The sequence below is a fragment of the Phyllobates terribilis genome, unplaced genomic scaffold (genome assembly GCF_046119375.1).
Source record: "Phyllobates terribilis strain yellow unplaced genomic scaffold, ASM4611937v1 Scaffold_5__5_contigs__length_657084704, whole genome shotgun sequence".
Classification (NCBI taxonomy): domain Eukaryota; kingdom Metazoa; phylum Chordata; class Amphibia; order Anura; family Dendrobatidae; genus Phyllobates; species Phyllobates terribilis.
Window position 1 is genome coordinate 282223780 of NW_027362765.1, and position 17677 is coordinate 282241456.

Here is a 17677-nt window from a genome sequence, read left to right on the forward strand (position 1 = left end):
TAAGCCTTGCATAGCCTGGGCATTTTTTCAGATCGATAAAGATGACCCAACTCGTGTTATCTGTAACATTTGTCAGCAAAAGCTAAGTAGAGGCCAAAAAATACATAGTTTGAGTACTTCATGCATGAACCGGCACATGGACATGAAGCATAAGTTGCAGTGGGAAGCTCAGTGTGCTACAATGCGGCCTAGCCGGCCGGGCCAACCACCGTCTGCCATATCTTGTGCATCCGCGGCCTCTTCATCCTCTGTGACTGGGTGGACAGCAGTCACACCTGTTTTGGGGCGCAGACCTGCCACCTCTTTACCCGCAACAGCCAGCGTGATTGGCAGGTCATCATTTTCTTTGGAGGTGGTAACACCAGCTGGTGTTGAGCGCTGTCCGACATCGATAGCACCACCTTTGGATCAAGGCAACCTAACATGTCCGCCTGCATCTTCCTCACAGACCGGCAGTTAGCCGGGGTCACCCTTATCAACCACGTCTAAGCACAATAGCCAGCCCTCGGTCCCTCAGATGTGGACAAGTAAAAGACCATTTCCTCCTAGCCATGAGAAAGCTAAGAGGTTGAATTTCACCATCTGCAAGCTCTTGGCTACAGAAATGCTGCCTTTCCGCCTGGTGGACACAGAGGATTTTCGAGACCTTATGTCCGTCGCAGTGCCCCAGTACCAGATGCCCAGTCGGCACTACTTCTCAAAGAAAGGTGTGCGTGCGCTCCACCAGCATGTCGCACACAACATCACCGCTTCTTTGAGAAACTCTGTGTGTGACAGGGTGCATTTCACCACAGACACTTGGACGAGTAGGCATGGACAGGGGCGTTACATGTTGCTGACTGGGCACTGGGTAACTATGGTAACAGCAGGACAAGGGGCTGCTGTCCAAGTCTTGCCGTCCCCACGAGTTGTGCGTCAATCCTCTTTATGTCAAAGTTCCTCCACTGCTTCTGCCTCCTCAAACTCCTCTCGGTCTTCCACCTGCACCCAAAGCCTGTCTGGTCATGCCACAAGCTTTCTAACTGCGCAGAAGGGATTCTGCACACCTCCTTACTATGCTGGCAGTAGGGCTCAACGTCATCAGGCGGTTTTTACTTTGAAATGTCTGGGAAATGTGAGTCACACAGCTGAGGAGTTGTGGTCAGCTCTGGAGAACCAATTTCATGAATGGTTGTCTCCACTGGACCTGAAACCAGGGAAGGCCGTGTGCGACAATGCTGCAAACCTGGGTGCGGCCCTTTGCCGGGGCAATGTCACACACGTGCCTTGTATGGCTCACGTGTTGAACCTGGTTGTCCAGCAATTTTTAGCCCACTATCCCAGACTAGATGGCCTTCTGCAGAGGGCACGGTCGCTGTGTGCTCACTTCCGCCGTTCGCATCCCGCAGCTCAGCGACTTACATCTCTACAGAAGTCGTTGGGCCTGCCACTTCACTGGCTAAAATGCGATGTGCCTACCCGGTGGAATTCAACTCTGCACATGTTGCAGCGACTGTGGCAGCACCGACAAGCCCTGGTGCAATACGTTCTGACGTATAGCCTGGGCCAACAAGATCCAGAGGTGGGGCAAATCACGCTGGAGGAGTGGTCTCAGATCAGGGACCTATGCACCCTTCTGCACAGTTTTGAAATGGCGACGAAGATGTTTAGTGCTGACGATGCCATTATCAGCATGACTATTCCGGTGATTTACATGCTGGAGCACATGTTAAACAGAATTCGGAGTCAGGTGGTGGCACAAGAGGAGGTGGAGGAAGTAGAGGAGGAGGAGTTGTATGCGGAAGGGCTAACATCTGCAAGGTCCAGACGGTCGGCAGCACCAAGGCGGCAGGCATGTGAGGGTGGGGGAGATGATTTTACCAGGGCGCATGGTAGCAGCCAAACTAGTGAGGAAGGTGCAGGAGCCCAGGAAGAAGTGGAGGACGAACTGATGGAAGACTCATCAGATGAGGGAGACCTTGATCACATTTCTGTTGTGCGAGGTTGGGGGGAGAGGACAGAGGAAGGAAGCATGATTGTTACCTCGCCACCAACACAACAGGGACTTGGTGCTCCTGGATGCGCAACACACATGAGTGCCTTCTTGCTGCACTACCTGCAACATGACCCTCGAATTGTGAGAATTAGAAATAATCCTGACTACTGGGTTGCCACACTGTTAGATCCCCGGTACAAAAGTAAATTTGCAGAAATTATTCCTGCCATAGAAAGGGATGCACGCATGCAGGAGTATCAGCAGAGACTGTTGCAGAATCTTACATGTGCTTTTCCACAAAACACCAGTGGTGCACGTAGTGAATCTCACAGTTCCAACTTGCCAACCGTGGGACCGTCAAGTGTTCAGCACTCAAACCGTAACAGAACCACAGTATCTGCTGGTAACATCAATTTTGTGGAATCATTTCACCACTTTTTTAGCCCATCCTTTGCAAGGCCACAGGAGACAAGAAGTCTGACACATAGTCAACGCCTAGAGACGATGGTACAGGAGTATCTCCAAGTAAACATTGAAGCCATGACTGTGTCACTGGACCCTTGCTCTTTTTGGGCTTCCAATCTGGATAAATGGCCGGAGCTAGCCACTTACGCCTTGGAGATCTTGTCATGCCCCGCAGCTAGCATTCTGTCTGAACGTGTGTTCAGCGCTGCTAGTGGTGTGCTGACAGATAAGCGCACGCGGCTCTCCACTGATAATGTAGACAGACTCACGTTCATAAAGATGAACAAATCAAGGATCCGAAACGACTTTTCTACCCCTGTGTCATCCTGGGGAGAGTAAAAGCTTGATGATTGGTTAAAATCACCCTACCAACCGTTTTAAGCTTTCAAATTACTAATCATGTTTATCTGTATCTTGGCTGGAAAATAATTTGGGCTTTGTAGCAGTGTGCAGCACTAATTCTATTACGCCATCTATAATAAGCTCCACCAGATTTAAAATTACTAATCATGTTTATCTGTATCTTGACTGGAAAATAATTTGGGCTTTGTAGCAGTGTGCAGCACTGATCCTATTAGGCCATCTATACTAAGCTCCACCAGATTTAAAATTAATAATAATTTTTAGCTGCATCTAGCCCGGAAAATAATTTTGGGGCTCCGAGATGCGCAAGACACATAAGTGCCTTCTTGCTGCACTACCTGCAACATGACCCTCATATTGTCAGAATTCGAAGTAATCATGACTACTGGGTTGCCACACTCTTAGATCCCCCAAACTTTTCGATCAACCGTTTCATTTTAATAATGACAAAAAAAATGGTCATTTTTGAAATTATAAGCATTAGCAGGTTATTTGAAACTGAAATCAAACAGTTTTCAACTCAAAACTTTATTCTAGGTGATGTTACATTTTCACATAGGACCCCTTGTTCGAAAGGAGCTTCTGAACTCTCTCGTCCATTGAATTTGTCAGGTTTTGGATGGTTTCTGCTTCAATTGTTTTGCATGAGGACAGAATACCCTCCCAGAGCTGTTGCTTAGATGTGAATTGCCTCCCGCCATCATAGACACTCCTTTTGTTGATGCTCCAGAGGTTCTGAATGGGGTAGAGGTCAGGGGAGCATGGGGGTCACACCATAAGTTTGTCCCCTTTTATGCCCATATCAGCCAGAGATGCAGATGTTTTATGTGCAGCATGAGATGGTGCATTATCATGCAAAAAAATGATCTTGCTGTGAAATACACGGTTCTTCTTCTTGAACCATGGCAGGAAGTGCTGTTTGAGAAAATCCACATACATTATGGAGTTCATCTTTAGCGCCTTCAGGGATCCTAAAGGGGCCGACAATCTCTCTCCCCATGATTCCAGCCCAAAACATTACTCCACCTCCTCCTTGTTGGCGCTGTAGCCGTGTTTGCGTGGGGTGTCCATCAACCAGCCATCCTCCACTCCATCCATCTGGACCATCGAGCGCTGCACGACACTCATCCGTGAACAAAACAGTTTTGAAGTCAGTCTTCATTTAATGTTTGGCCCACTGGAGCCATTTCTGCTTGTGTGAAGTGGATAGAGGAGGTCGACAGGATGGCGTATGCACAGCTGCAAACCTCTGAAGGACCCTGCATCTTGTTGTTCGGGGGACGTTGGAGGCACCAGCAGCTTCAAAAACTTGTCTGCTGCTATGACAAGGCTTTTTTGCCGCTGCTCTTTTAACCTGACGTAATTGCCTGTAGGAAAGAGTCCTCAATTTGCCCTTATCAGCACGCACACGTGTGTACTGTGAATCAGCTACATACTTCTTGATTGCCAAGACACTTCATCCTGATCATCGCACAATGTTGATTGTAGTCGTGCCTTGACCTAAACACTCCACAATTTGTTGCTTCTCAGCAGCCGACACATCCTTTTTCTTTCCCATTTTGGCAGAAAATGTAGGCTGCTTAATAATGTGAGACAGCCTTCTTAAGTAGTCTTGCCTTTCATTGGACACACCTGCCAAACTAATTAGCACAGGTGTCTGCAATTGCTTACAGTGATATAAAGAGCCCTGACACACATCACCATCAATGAGTTTAACTGACAAACAAACAAATTCTTCCCTTATCACTCCTAAACACTTTTTGCATAATAATTTGGAACACAGTGTACATGTGCTTTTCCACAAAACACCAGTGGTTCACGTAGTGAATCTTACAGTTCTAACTTGCCAACCGTGGTCTGTATGGAGTTGTTCAATAAAGGGCCCAAAATTAAGATAACATAGATGGGAGAGGTCTCTATGAATAGGAATTCCTAAGTATTTGATACCCTGTGAGGGCCAGGCAAAGGGAAAGTTGGACTGGATGGAATCCTATATGGATTTGGGGAGGGAGACATCGAGGGCCTCAGTCTTCGCTGCATTGATTTTAAAATTTGACCATGTAACAAAGTGATCTATTTCAGCCATAACAGCATGGATGGATATATGTGATTGAGTGATATATACTAGGACGTCATCAGCAAATAGAGAGCACTTGTACTCGGTGCCTCCCACCTCAATCCACCTAATATTGGTATTATGGCGAATTGATGAGAGCAGGTGCTCCGTCACTAGGATGTATAAGAGAGGGGACAGAGGACATCCCTGCCATGTCCCATTGGTGATTGTGAAAGGTGATGAAAATGTTCTGACGCACCCCCTGGGCCTTGGGACACCCGGAGCCGGACCCTTTTTGGTGGATGCTGGTGGTTGTAGTCTTCGTGGCGGCGACCCGGTTCCGTGGCTCAGGGTGGTAGAACCAGTGCGGAACTATTTATGTGGTTTTGATGTTTAAATGTCCGACTACGCCACCCGTGGATTGCGGTCAGAGTGAACCGCCGCTGCAGGGCAGACCGCTGAGGCTGGTGTTGTGGGTTCAGCAGAGCATAGCATAACTCCCCACGGGAGGAGTATAGCCTCAGGGCAGTGTATGCGGAGGATGGGGGTGATGGTGCAGGGCAGCAGCAGTAACGACAGGGAGTCAGTGATGCAGTCCAGGGCCTTTACTCACAGTTATTATTATCCAGACCACGTCTGCAGGTAACGGCTGCCCACGTCGTACTGTGCTCACCAGGTGATGGGCTCAGACAACTCCCAGATAACTTTGGAGCGCTTCACAGGACCCCCTTTGTGTGACCTTTGTCTGGCCTTTCTTACCAACGCTTCTGTCCGGCTGCCTCGGGCCTCCTCTTGGTAAACTTGGCACCAGTTTCCCTGACCCTATGTGGTGCCTTCCTAGCGGGTGTAGCGAGGGGCTGCGCCACATAAAATGTCACAGCCTCCGGTTTCTAGCTGAGGGTCGTTTCCCGCCTCCACTAGTTTCAGGGACCGGTCTCCCCCTTTGGCCTGACCCCTCTACGCAGGTGGATTCGGGCGTGTGGTGGCGACTCGCCCGTCCGCAACCCTGGGATCCCTTCTTTCCTCGTTCCTGGAGCCTTCTCCACTCCTCTTCCTTCCTTCTCCCTCTTCCAGGCCTGGGCCTGTGTTACTAGGCCCACCTCCGGAGCAGAGCTCATGCAGAGCCCTTGCTCCCTGTCACTTCTGCTCAGACTTCTCTGCACTGAACTAATATGGTGCCAACCTTTTATACTCCCTTCACAATGCACCCAGGAACTGCTTCCTCTCTGCTCCTGCACTACAGGGTTCCCCTTCCTCAGTGTTCCCTCCCCCCACTCCAGCCAGGGTCAGTGACTGTCGTGCCCATCTCAGGGGCATATTGGTTGCCCTGCCCCACGGCAATGTGGTGTAATGCATGCAGGTGTCGGGGTCCTGATCCACACTCCATCCTTACCTGAGAGTGAGATATCACACCTCTGGGTGAGGTGCAATACCTCTGTAGCAACCGAGCCCTCAGGGTGCTACAGTTCCATCTATCTTCAGCCTAGGTGACGTATTGTGATACAGGGCCGTGATTTTGGCTATAAAAGGGTCCCCTAGACCCCTACCCCAAGCTTTTTAAGAGAATCATATATGGCGTGCCAGGAGACTCTATGGAATGCTTTCTCAGCATCCAACGAGAGTATCTAATTACAAATTTTTAACTGCATCTAGCCCAGGAAATACTTTGTGCCTAGTAGCAGTGTCTGCTAGTCAGCGGATTATCCCGGCTGTTAAGCAAGCTACACCACCTGTAGTTTGGACACTTAATTTTTTCAAAGGAAATGCTTCAGGACCATGGGATACTCAGTGAAGAGCATCAGGAGGCACCCCAAGGCATAGGGGCTGGGACTGGCAGTAGGATGCCTTGCGGTGGACAGCCGAGCTCGATCCTTATAAAAGCTTTTTAACTGCAGCAGCTTTAGTGGACGCTACTGGAGCTGGAATTACGCGGCTGCTGGCATGAGACTTGCCCTCCAATAGATCCTTGTAAATGGATTTAAAGTGTATTCATTCAAATTAGAGAGACAATTTAAATTAAAAAGCTTAGAGCTGCCTCCACCACAGGGGGGCTCGCTCGACCCACCAGCGGACAGGCACCAGTATTGGGAGAGGGGGGCTGGCCGTCAGGGTTCACCGCGGCTCTGGCACAAACCCGGCGACACGGAGGTGGCACGGGCAGGAGTGGACTGAACTTGTCGGCTTCTCACTTTTTGGATTTTAGAAGGGCATGACATGCCTATATCTGTGTCTCCCCCTCCTTTTACTCCTCCACCTCTTTTCTTTTCGCATGACTATATGTACTTGTAACTTTTCCATGTGTTAGTTGTGTCTTCTGAGCAGTTTGTCAGCTTTTGGACACCTTTGAAGGTGTTTTCTATGTGTTTCTATGTGTTTTTGTTTGCCTGCCATTGGTTTTAACGGTGTTCAAAGGTGTTCGACGAACAGTTCGACGAACAGTTCGGCGAACACACGGGTGTTCGACGAACCGAACCGAACTCGAACACTACGGGGGTGGCTCAACACTAATTAGGAGTGAGGTCCCTGCTCGCAAGCTTATATTTTACAAGGAAATGGGTGGACACAATACGTGAGAAGTGCTTGTTATTTCAGGTCTAGCAATTGTAATAAGTAGGGATTTTCATATAAAGCAGCATAATCAGCTCATCAGCCAGTATGCTTAAGTGCAATAATCAAGTATTGAGTGCAGTTATCATGTGTATGGAGGGTGTGGAGACAGATGAATTGTAGGGTGCAGATTCTGAATAATATTTAGAAGGAGGGAACAGGGGAGAGTTAGTTTACTGAGTAGTTGAGGTGGTAGGCTTGTTTAAAGAGATGGGGTTTTATAGCATGCTTGAAGACGTGGGGGCAAGGCATTAGTCGGATCCTCTGGGGTAGAGCATTCCAGAGAACTGGTGCAGCACGAGAGAAGTCTTGGAGACGGAGGTGCGAGGTTCGTATTATGGGGGATTTTTGTCTTAGGTCATTTGTAGAATGGAGGGGATGTGAGGGGCGATAGACAGAGATGAGAGAGGAGATATAAGGCAGTGCAGAACTGTGGAGAGCTTTGTGGGTGAGAGTGATGAGTTTATATTGGACCCTGTAGCGAATGAGCAACCATTGTAATGACTGGCACAAGATGGAGGCATCGTTGAAGCGGCTGGACAGAAATATGACCCTGGCTGCCGCATTCAGGACGGATTGGAGAGGAGAAAGTTTGGTCAGAGGGAGACCGATCAGAAGAGAGTTGCAGTAGTCCAAACGAGAGTAAATAAGAGCAACAGTAAGAGTTTTAGCAGTTTCAAAGGTGAGAAAAGGTCGGATTCTGGAGATGTTTTTAAGGTGCAGGTGACAAGAGCGACCTATAATAGTTGGCCACCTTTCTCGATCCACGGTACAAGGAGAAATTTCCTTCTCTACTTTTGGAGTCACCAAAGAGTTTTACAATGGAATCGTTCAAGAGGGCTGTTATAGATCAGTTAGTTGCTGAAAACATCACCCTCAGACAATGCTACTGGCAGAGGTACCGGCTCTTTTCAACACCAAGGGATAATGGGGAAAGACACAAACACCAGCTCCAACAGAGGTGGGGGGGGAAATGTGCATAAATTGGGCAATTTTCAATAAACCAGCACAACAGCAAGGGCTATCTGTGCCTGTAACAATGCCAAGGAGGGATAAGTTGCAGAACATGGTACTTAAGTGTCCATACGTGCGTCCTTTCAGACACTTCAGTTCCCTTTAATTATTAGCTATCTAAGCTGAACATTTGGCCCGACATCTCCTTATATGCATTGGAGGTGCTGGCCTGCCCAGCTGCTAGCGTGGTGTCTGAGCGTGTTTTCAGTTCCGCTGGGGCAATCATCACTGATAGGCGCACACGCGAATATGCAGACAGACTTATTTTGATTAAATTCAACACCGACTGGATATCTCCACAGTTTGTGATCCCTCCAGATTTCAGCAAGCCAACCTAAATTCACCAAAAATGCAGATTCATGCTACTGCTGTAAACGTCACCCCCTTCCCATAAAAACCTGTTTCCTTCCTTCGTAAACCATGACTCAGCCCATAGAGCTAATTTTTACAAATCCTATGCACATTGTGCAGTGGACAAGCCAGGACAGAATTCCTACTCCAGCCTAACTACTATTTGTGATTGGAAGCCCTTGGGATGGTGGCTTCCAAAATAATGGGTAAAATGGCCTGGTGCATACTTAGTAACAGACAGTAGGAAATGTTTGGACTACTGCTTTGCGTAGGGCACTAAACGCCTTTTTAAGTGGACTAATGTAGACAGAAGGCATGCTGTCACCCCAAAAACAGCGGGGAAAATGGCCTGGTGCATGCTTGGTAGCAGGCAGTAGGAAATGTTTGGACTACTGCTTTGCATAGGAGACTAAATGCCTTTTTAAGTGGACTAATGTGGACAGAAGGCAGTCTGTCACCCCAAAAACAGCTGGGAAAATGGCTTGGTGCGTGCTTGGTAGCAGGCAGTAGGAAATGTTTGGACTACTGCCTTGTGTTGGGCACTAACCGCCTTTTTATGTGGCCTAATGTGGACAGCAGAAGCCAGGCTCTGACCCCTAAAACAGCGGGGAAAATAGACTGGTGCTTTTAAAAAAAAAGGCAGCACGAAATGCTACTACTCTGTGTGCTGGAAAAATATTGCTTTGCCTCTGACAAGAGCTGTTTTAAGATGGACACTGGAAGAACACTTTAACCACTCCCTACCTAATACACAATCTCTCCCTCCCTGTACTCTGACTTTGTTGTGTATCTTCAGCTCTGAAAAGAGATATTTTTGGTGGTATTATGGAGTTAGTGAGCGGCTCCTTTAAACTGTCCCTGCGCAAGTATATCTCCTTCCCTACTCTACACAGAACTAGAACACACTGCAGGTAGCCCTTACAAGGGCTTTTGTTTGAACAAGAGGCCTAAACACTCTCTCTAGCAGCTCAGCGATCTCTCCCTATGCTTGTAGAATGCAGGCTCCAGACGCAATGTGCACAAAATGGCGGCAGCAGGGCTTAAATAGACCCTATGATGCTGGGTAACCAGCCAATCACAGTAATGCCACAACCAAGATGTCTGCGGCATTACTGTGATTGGTTAAGAAGCCCAGCATGTTTAGTGGCTGCAAAGGAGGCGCCTAAACTGCAGGTCGGGACATCCGAATATAGCGAGGCGAGTACACAAATACTCACAATATAACGAGTAACCTGAATACCGTACTATTCGCACGAATAGCAAATAGTAACGAATACACTCGCTCACTAGTTTCCAGTTTATAAAGGTGTTTGGAAAAAATAAATGTTAAAAAAAAATTGTATAATTTGACAATTAGTAGGCAAATCCCATTTTGTCATAATTTTTAAGCATGTGGTAACGTAAGATGCAAATTAAAGAGGTTGTCTCTTGACATGGATGTTTTCAAAATAACAAAAATAAGGCATACTGCTTATCAGCTGTCATCCACATGGATCCAACACAAGTCACTTTAGTGGTCTGAACTGGAACTGGAAAGAATGCTGTCCTGCAATTTGGTCATCTGACCATTTCAGTCTGTGATTAGCTGCAGTGGTCAGGAAATGAGAACAGCATATCATTGGATGTGACTCCTGACCTCTGTAGCTAATTTCAGCCCCTAAAGGTTGGGTAACCAAAGAATGGAACTTCATCATGTATTATATGGTGTGTTATGCATATAAAATATCCTTCCTCTTATTATAGAATAGAAACAGGTAAAAGACTCCACTCCATTAAGGGTGGCTTGTGACTTCAATTGCCTTACTAGGCTTTATAGGAATAAGTTGAAAAAGACACCTTCAAAAAGGCTTGTACCCTTTTTCCACAGTGTTCACAGTCTAGGGTTGGACATGCTCTGCTGAGAAATGGTACTGTAATGGTTGTATTTTGCTGCGGACTAGCACTTGATGATAGGATGCATAGTTAGTGGCTAGATGTCCCAAGATTTATTTTATACTGTCACATACTGCTTTACTGTGTAAAAAATAGAGCTGTTTGCTTCCAAATTTAAATCAAAGTCATGTGTGTGCTAATCAATTATACCAGAAGTTGTCAATGCCAGAAGCTATCAATCCCCAAGTTTTAACATAATGGTGGAGGATTGTTTGTAGCATAAAATGATACAAAGAGATTTATGTTGGAGGTACTGTATGCTATGCCAAAAATGGCACATAAAGTTTGCTGTTGAGGGCCAGAGAGATTGTGTTCTCTGCAGAATTTGAAGGATCTGGCACTAAATGTGAAAGATAGTAATTTGGATTTCACCATCCCGATAAGCATCTCTTGTATACTATTCCAAGTAAGACATTTGTTTGTGTTCCACTGGTTATACCCCACATACATTTAAAAAGGGGAATATGTCAAAAGAGAAATGCATTATGAAATATGTAAAGAAAATATGTGGACCATGGTTGAATTTTTCAGGTCTTGCATCTAATAAAATCATAATAACTAGAATGATAGATCAGCTACCTTCTTCCATTGTGTTTTTCTGTCAGTAATAATGGTCTGCTGCCTTTATACAAAACCCCTATGTATGTTCTCTTATGTACAACATAAGTATCATTCAAAAGTCCTTGTAATATGGTCTGTAAACAGACCATGGTGCACAGACAGGCTGCAGGTCTCCTGAACCAAATTTGAATATATGAGTCTGTCAAGTTCAGGTCAGGAGACCCATGTCCACTCTGTACATATGGGTCTGTAAACAGACAAGGTTACACAGATGTTTGAATGAGGCTTTAATCCAGTGTTTCCCAAACTCTAGTCCTCACAGCCCCTACAGATCATTGTGAAGACCCGGGGAGTTCTGTGGGCATAATACTACTCATACAACACAGGGTGAAGGTATAAAAATGTGGCAATACTTTATTGAACCACCAAACAGACAAAAAACATATAGAACAATCCCAGAAAATACCAAAGATAGTGCAAAATTACACAGTCTCACCCTTCCGCTAGCCCGCTGGGCATAGAGCAGCTGCGACTTTTGGACTTCCAGGGCCAACTACCTCAACTAGTGGTACCCAACTTTGGATGGACGCCCACAGAGAGAAGGTAGCATCAAGCTTAGGAAGCTGACAGTCCATTGAGGTATATGGCCAGGAGACCCGAGAGTCCCACCCTGGCTTCTCCAGACATAGCCATGGAACCAGGTGACTGGATGATCTCAACCTGGCTTTCTCCAAACATATCCATGGAACCTGAGCGTATCCATGGGTTCCAGGCGACCGGTGGGTCCCAACCTGGCTACCCTAGACATCTCTATGGAACCAGGTGACCACTGGTTCCCAACCTGCCTTTCTCCTGAATGTTTCCATGGGTTCTGTGATAGTCAATGGAGCAGCTCTGTATTCCTCTAGATAGAGAAATGCTGTCCTGTAGAGCTGTCACTTAGAGTGTTCCTGTCTGTGGTTTTGGAAAAAGACTGATACAGAGGCATAACCCCCTTATTCAGTTCACAATTGTCCTTCAAGACATTTTCTACAGGGCAGGGGGAGGTGAGATGAATTTAACTCTCCATTGTTAGAGCATTTAATCGATCTGAATAGCTTATACTCCTCTGCTCTGCAAGTCAACAAACCACAGGGCCCACACAATGGTTAATCAGCATATTTAGCAAACATTCATTGTTCAAAGACCCTGTGTAAAGATAACAGTACAGTAAACTGTAGGAGCTGAAGTAAGATGTAAATAACAGCTATTCAGAAATTAACAATTCTCAACTCAAGCTACAAGAGAAGTCAACATTCAGACTTATGTAAGAAAGACTTGGCATTTGCTTCTTCACATAGAGTGAATTATTTTATTGTTCAAAGAAATTCCAGATTCAATAAAGACATTTCGTTCAGTAAGACCTTCATCAGTCTTCCAGCAAAAAAAGATATATACAAAAATTGAATACATCGAGCACGTAACACCATACCACCACCCACGAGACAACAGTTGGAACGAGTTCCTTCCGTACACATATTCCATCCTAGTGTGTATAGGATCCACAAGTCCATTAGGCGACACTGGCACATTATCAAGGCGGCCTACCCTAATATCAGGGAATTCCAGAATCCCTTCTTACGTGTTTTAGACGCCCTACTAATTTGAGAGATAAACTGGTTAGGGCCGATGTGGGGCCGTCTGCCAACATCCCGCGACAGAGATTTCTTGCCATGCCGAAATATAGCACATTTCCATGCTTGCATTGCTTGCAATGCAATAATATTCTTAGAGGCAACACGTTCCACCACCCCCGCTCGGGGGTGCAACTCCACCAATGTTGTGTACTAGATCAAATGTCCATGTGGTCTCTTGTACGCTGGGGAGCCCACCCAGCATAAAAGGGACAGTATATCAAAACATAAATCTACGATTCACTGTAGAAACATTTTGCTACATGTTCCTCAGCACTTCGTGAGTGCAGGGCACACAGTGGTCCAGATACGATATCTAGCCATTGAACGGGTGGATCAATTTCGCCGCAGAGGGGATCTACGCACTATTTTAAATAAACATGAGGCATATTGGATCCACAAACTGCAAACACTGGCCCTAAGGGGCCTTAATAAGGAGTATGATTTACAAGCAGTCCTTTGAATTGTGATGACCAGCAAGTTTCTATCTTGAATATCTTGTATGTATAATATGTACCTGATACCCCTCTCCTGGTAGTCTTTGAACATGAGTGAATTATTGTTATTCGAGAGATTATTCTGTGGTTCCGCCTTACTGATAGAAACAGCTCAGGTTAGATATTACAGTCAATTACCTAAGGGTGTTGTGTGCATAACACTATGCTTTATTCAATGAATAGCATGAGTATGGAGCCACAATGCTAAGAATTGGCTACTGTTCAATATAATGTTCTAACATATTTTCTTTTCATTTAGACCATAAATCAATGAAGCCCATGACTATAATGTATTCTATGTGTTTCTATGGCGCTCCTGGACATAAGACACGCCCCCGGATCAAATCACTTGACAGATCCTCTGTACATCAGTAGCACTGTAAGCCAAGCTCCTCGGTCTCTGATTGGACGTCCATCTATACACCTCTCTCTGTCATGCTCCCACTTAGGCACGTCCATTTGTGCCTGATTAGATGGCGGACCACACACCCCTCCACTAGCCCGGTCTTTTCAAACCAGAGCTTGCTCCTTTGCATCTAGGCCACTTGTCTGAGCAGTGGATACTGCAGACACCTTTCCAGTGGTGCTTGCTGCAGTGTAATCAACTCCCAGATGGTATGTACACATGGGATTTTATCCCTAGATTTCATTGTTCACATTTGATTCCTGCTTTGACTGGATGCTGGCACATCTCAGATATAGCACATGATTTCACTCTCGGTGCCTATCTCCACTACCATGTCTACCTCACGTTTTATGTGTCTCCTTCCCCTGCTGGGTCACCTGATACTTCCCTGGCGTCTGTCTGAATGCTATTGCTATTTTCCCTTCAGATTTCATGCCTCTACCTGTTATGGTTCTTTCATTCTCCTTTTTTTCTTTTATTTTCTTTTTCCCACTTTCCTCCTCCATTTTTTTCTTTCCCTTTTTCATCCTCTCCTTTCATCTTTTCCCTATTTCCTCCTCCATTTTTTTCTCTTTCTTTCTCTATTTTTCCTCTCCCCTTTCTCTCCCCCTTCTTGTTTTCCCATTTCTTTCCTATTACAAACTGTTCCTTTCCATCTTTTTTCATTTTTTCCTTTCCTGTCCACCCTCTGCCTTCCACCCTCTGTTTCTCCCATTTTTTTCTCAGTTGCATTCCCCTTCCTCTCCCTACTTTTCTTTCCCTTTTCCTTTCTCCTTTCTTTTTCCCTTCCTGATCACCCTCATTCTCCTACCCCACTTTTTTGAGCCCTTTGCTTTCTTTTTGTTTCTTCTTCCTCCTTCCTCAGATTTCCAATTTGGATGGTCTATTAGGAGGATGAGCTCCTCCTGGTCAGACCTTGGTAAAGCAAGATTTCTCCTCTTACAATGGTTCTATATGACGGCTTCTAATTTTTATACTTGTCTGTGTAATTTTGTCTTTACATGTATGTAGATTTTGTATTCAATTTTTGTATATATCTTTTTTTGCCGGATAGACTGATGAAGGACTTACTGACCTAAAAGTCTTTATTGAATCTGGAATTTCTATGAACAATAAAATAATTCAGTCTATGTGATGAAGCGAGTGCCAAGATTTTCTTACACTGTTTAAAGGATTAGGGTCCTATTTGTGCACCGAAGTATACCTGGAAGTACAGTGTTTCTTATCATAACATTCAGACTTTTGACAAAAATCCATGTTTCTTGTCCCACGCAAAGAAAGAAACACGTGAATTCAAAAGTCAACAGAAAAAAATAGTGTATTTCTCCTGGCCTATTTCATTTAGATGTCTGGATAATTAAGATTAAAAGCTGTGTTGTGACAATCATGTTTTCAGAGTTTTCTTAGTCTTGCAAACATAGGTGATGAAATTATTATCAAGGTATCAGAAATTGCCACAGTTTTCTTCACCAATGTAGTGACGCGCCCCCTGGGCCTGTGCTGTGCAGGGGGATGTCCCCGGAGCCGGATCGCTGGGGGTTGTAGTCTCAGTGTGGCGGTGACCCGGTCCGTGCCAGGGCGGTCAAACCAGTGGCAGTCTATTGGTATTGTAATTGTCCGACTACGCCACCCGTGGATTGCGGTCAGTGGGGACCGCCGCTGCGCTGCAGACCGCTGTAGTTTGCGCAGCCGAGTATGGGATAACTCCCCACGGGAGAAGTAATGCCTCAGGGCAGCTAATGTGGATGATGGGAGTGATGGTGTGAGCGTCCCAGTAGTAATGGTGCTGGTGCGGCGATGAAACACAGAGACGTGTGGTGCAGTTCAGGGTCTTTACTGATGATATAATGCAGACCCTCCCGGGAGTACTGGTTAGCAGAAGGGGCCTGGTCAGTCTGTGAGCAAGCAGGATCTCCCCGGGCCAGGTGGAGTTGTAGGCCTCCCCGACTATCTGCACTCTTTCCTGGCTACCTTGCTCTATGCGGGTAGAAGTAGCCCACGTCCCTGAGTATACCGTGTGGTGCTCACCCGTATGGCCGGTGACTTGGGGCCTTCCGTTAGCCTCCGCTTCACGATAGCGGTGCTGGTCCCTTGCTTGTGACCGTGCCTTCGGGTTTCTAAGGCCAGAGGACATGGAATCCCCTGCCGGTTGGATTCTGCTGCTGGACCTGGATGTCCCCACAGCCTCGGACTCCGTGTCCTGTATTAGTGTCTTCAGCCAAGGCGAGCTATCTAGCTTCCAGCCTCTGGCACTCGCTCCTGCTCCTACAGAGCTCCTGTTGTCGCTTTCCCTGTGTCTGCTGTCCTCCAGACCTGACTGTGTCTCTGTCTGGGACTTCACTCACTAATCCCGCCCCAGACCCAGTTTATAAGGGCAGATTCCTCCCCTCCCATTTCTGTGTGGGCCGTGTTGCATGCTTAGGGCTCCTGACCAGAGAAACCTCCCACTTGCTCTCAGACATAATATCTCTATTACTGTGGTAACGAGACCCCTGGGGTGCCACAGTAGTACTAAGGAACTCCTTGAAAAATTAGCTATTGGGTGGCCATGAGGACTGGCATTTGGGAAAAACTGCTTTAGTCCTACTCATACACCGCGTGCATAATTATTAGGCAAATGAGTATTTTGATCACATGATACTTTTTATACATGTTGTCCTACTCCAAGCTGCATAGGCTTGAGAGCCAACTACCAATTAAGTAAATCTGGTGATGTGCATCTCTGTAATGAGGAGGGGTGTTGACTAAAGACATCAGCACCCTATATAAGGTGGGCTTAATTATTAGGCAACTTCCTTTTCTTTGGCAAAATGGGTCAGAAGAGAGATTTGACGGGCTCTGAAAAGTCCAAAATTGTGAGATGTCTTGCAGAGGGATGCAGCAGTCTTGAAATTTCCAAACTTTTGAAGCGTGGTCACCGAACAATCAAGCGTTTCATGGCAAATAGCCAACAGGGTCGCAAGAAGCGTGTTGGCCAAAAAAGGCGCAAAATAACTGTGCATGAATTGAGGAAAATCAAGCGTGAAGCTGCCAAAATGCCATTCGACAACCAGTTTTGCCATATTTCAGAGCTGCAACGTTACTGGAGTATCAAAAAGCACAAGGTGTGCAATACTCAGGGACATGTCCAAGGTAAGGAAGGCTGAAAAACGACCACCTTTGAACAAGAAACATAAGATAAAACATCAAGAATGGGTCAAGAAATATCTTAAGACTGATTATTAAAAGGTTTTATGGGCTGATGAAATGAGAGTGACTCTTGATGGGCCAGAGCCTAGATCAATAAAGGGCAGAGAGCTCCACTCCGACTCAGACGCCAGCAAGGTGGAGGTGGGGTACTGGTATGGGCTGGCATCATCAAAGATGAACTTGTGGGACCTTTTAGGGTTGAGGATGGAGTGAAGCTCAACTCCCAGACCTACTGCCAATTTCTGGAAGACAACTTCTTCAAGCAGTGGTAAGGAAGAAGTTGGTATCGTTCAAGAAAAACATGATTTTCATGCAGGACAATGCTCCATCACATGCATCCAACTACTTCACAGCGTGGCTGGCCAGTAAAGGTAAAAAAGAAGAAAAAATAATGACATGGCTTCCTTGTTCATCTGATCTGAACCCCATAGAGAACCTGTTGTCCATCATAAAATGTGAGATCTACAGGGAGGGAAAATAGTACACCTCTCGGAACAGTGTCTGGGAGGCTGTGGTGACTGCTGCATGCAATGTTGATCGAAAACAGATCAAGCAACTGAATCTATGAATGGAAGGCTGTTGAGTGTC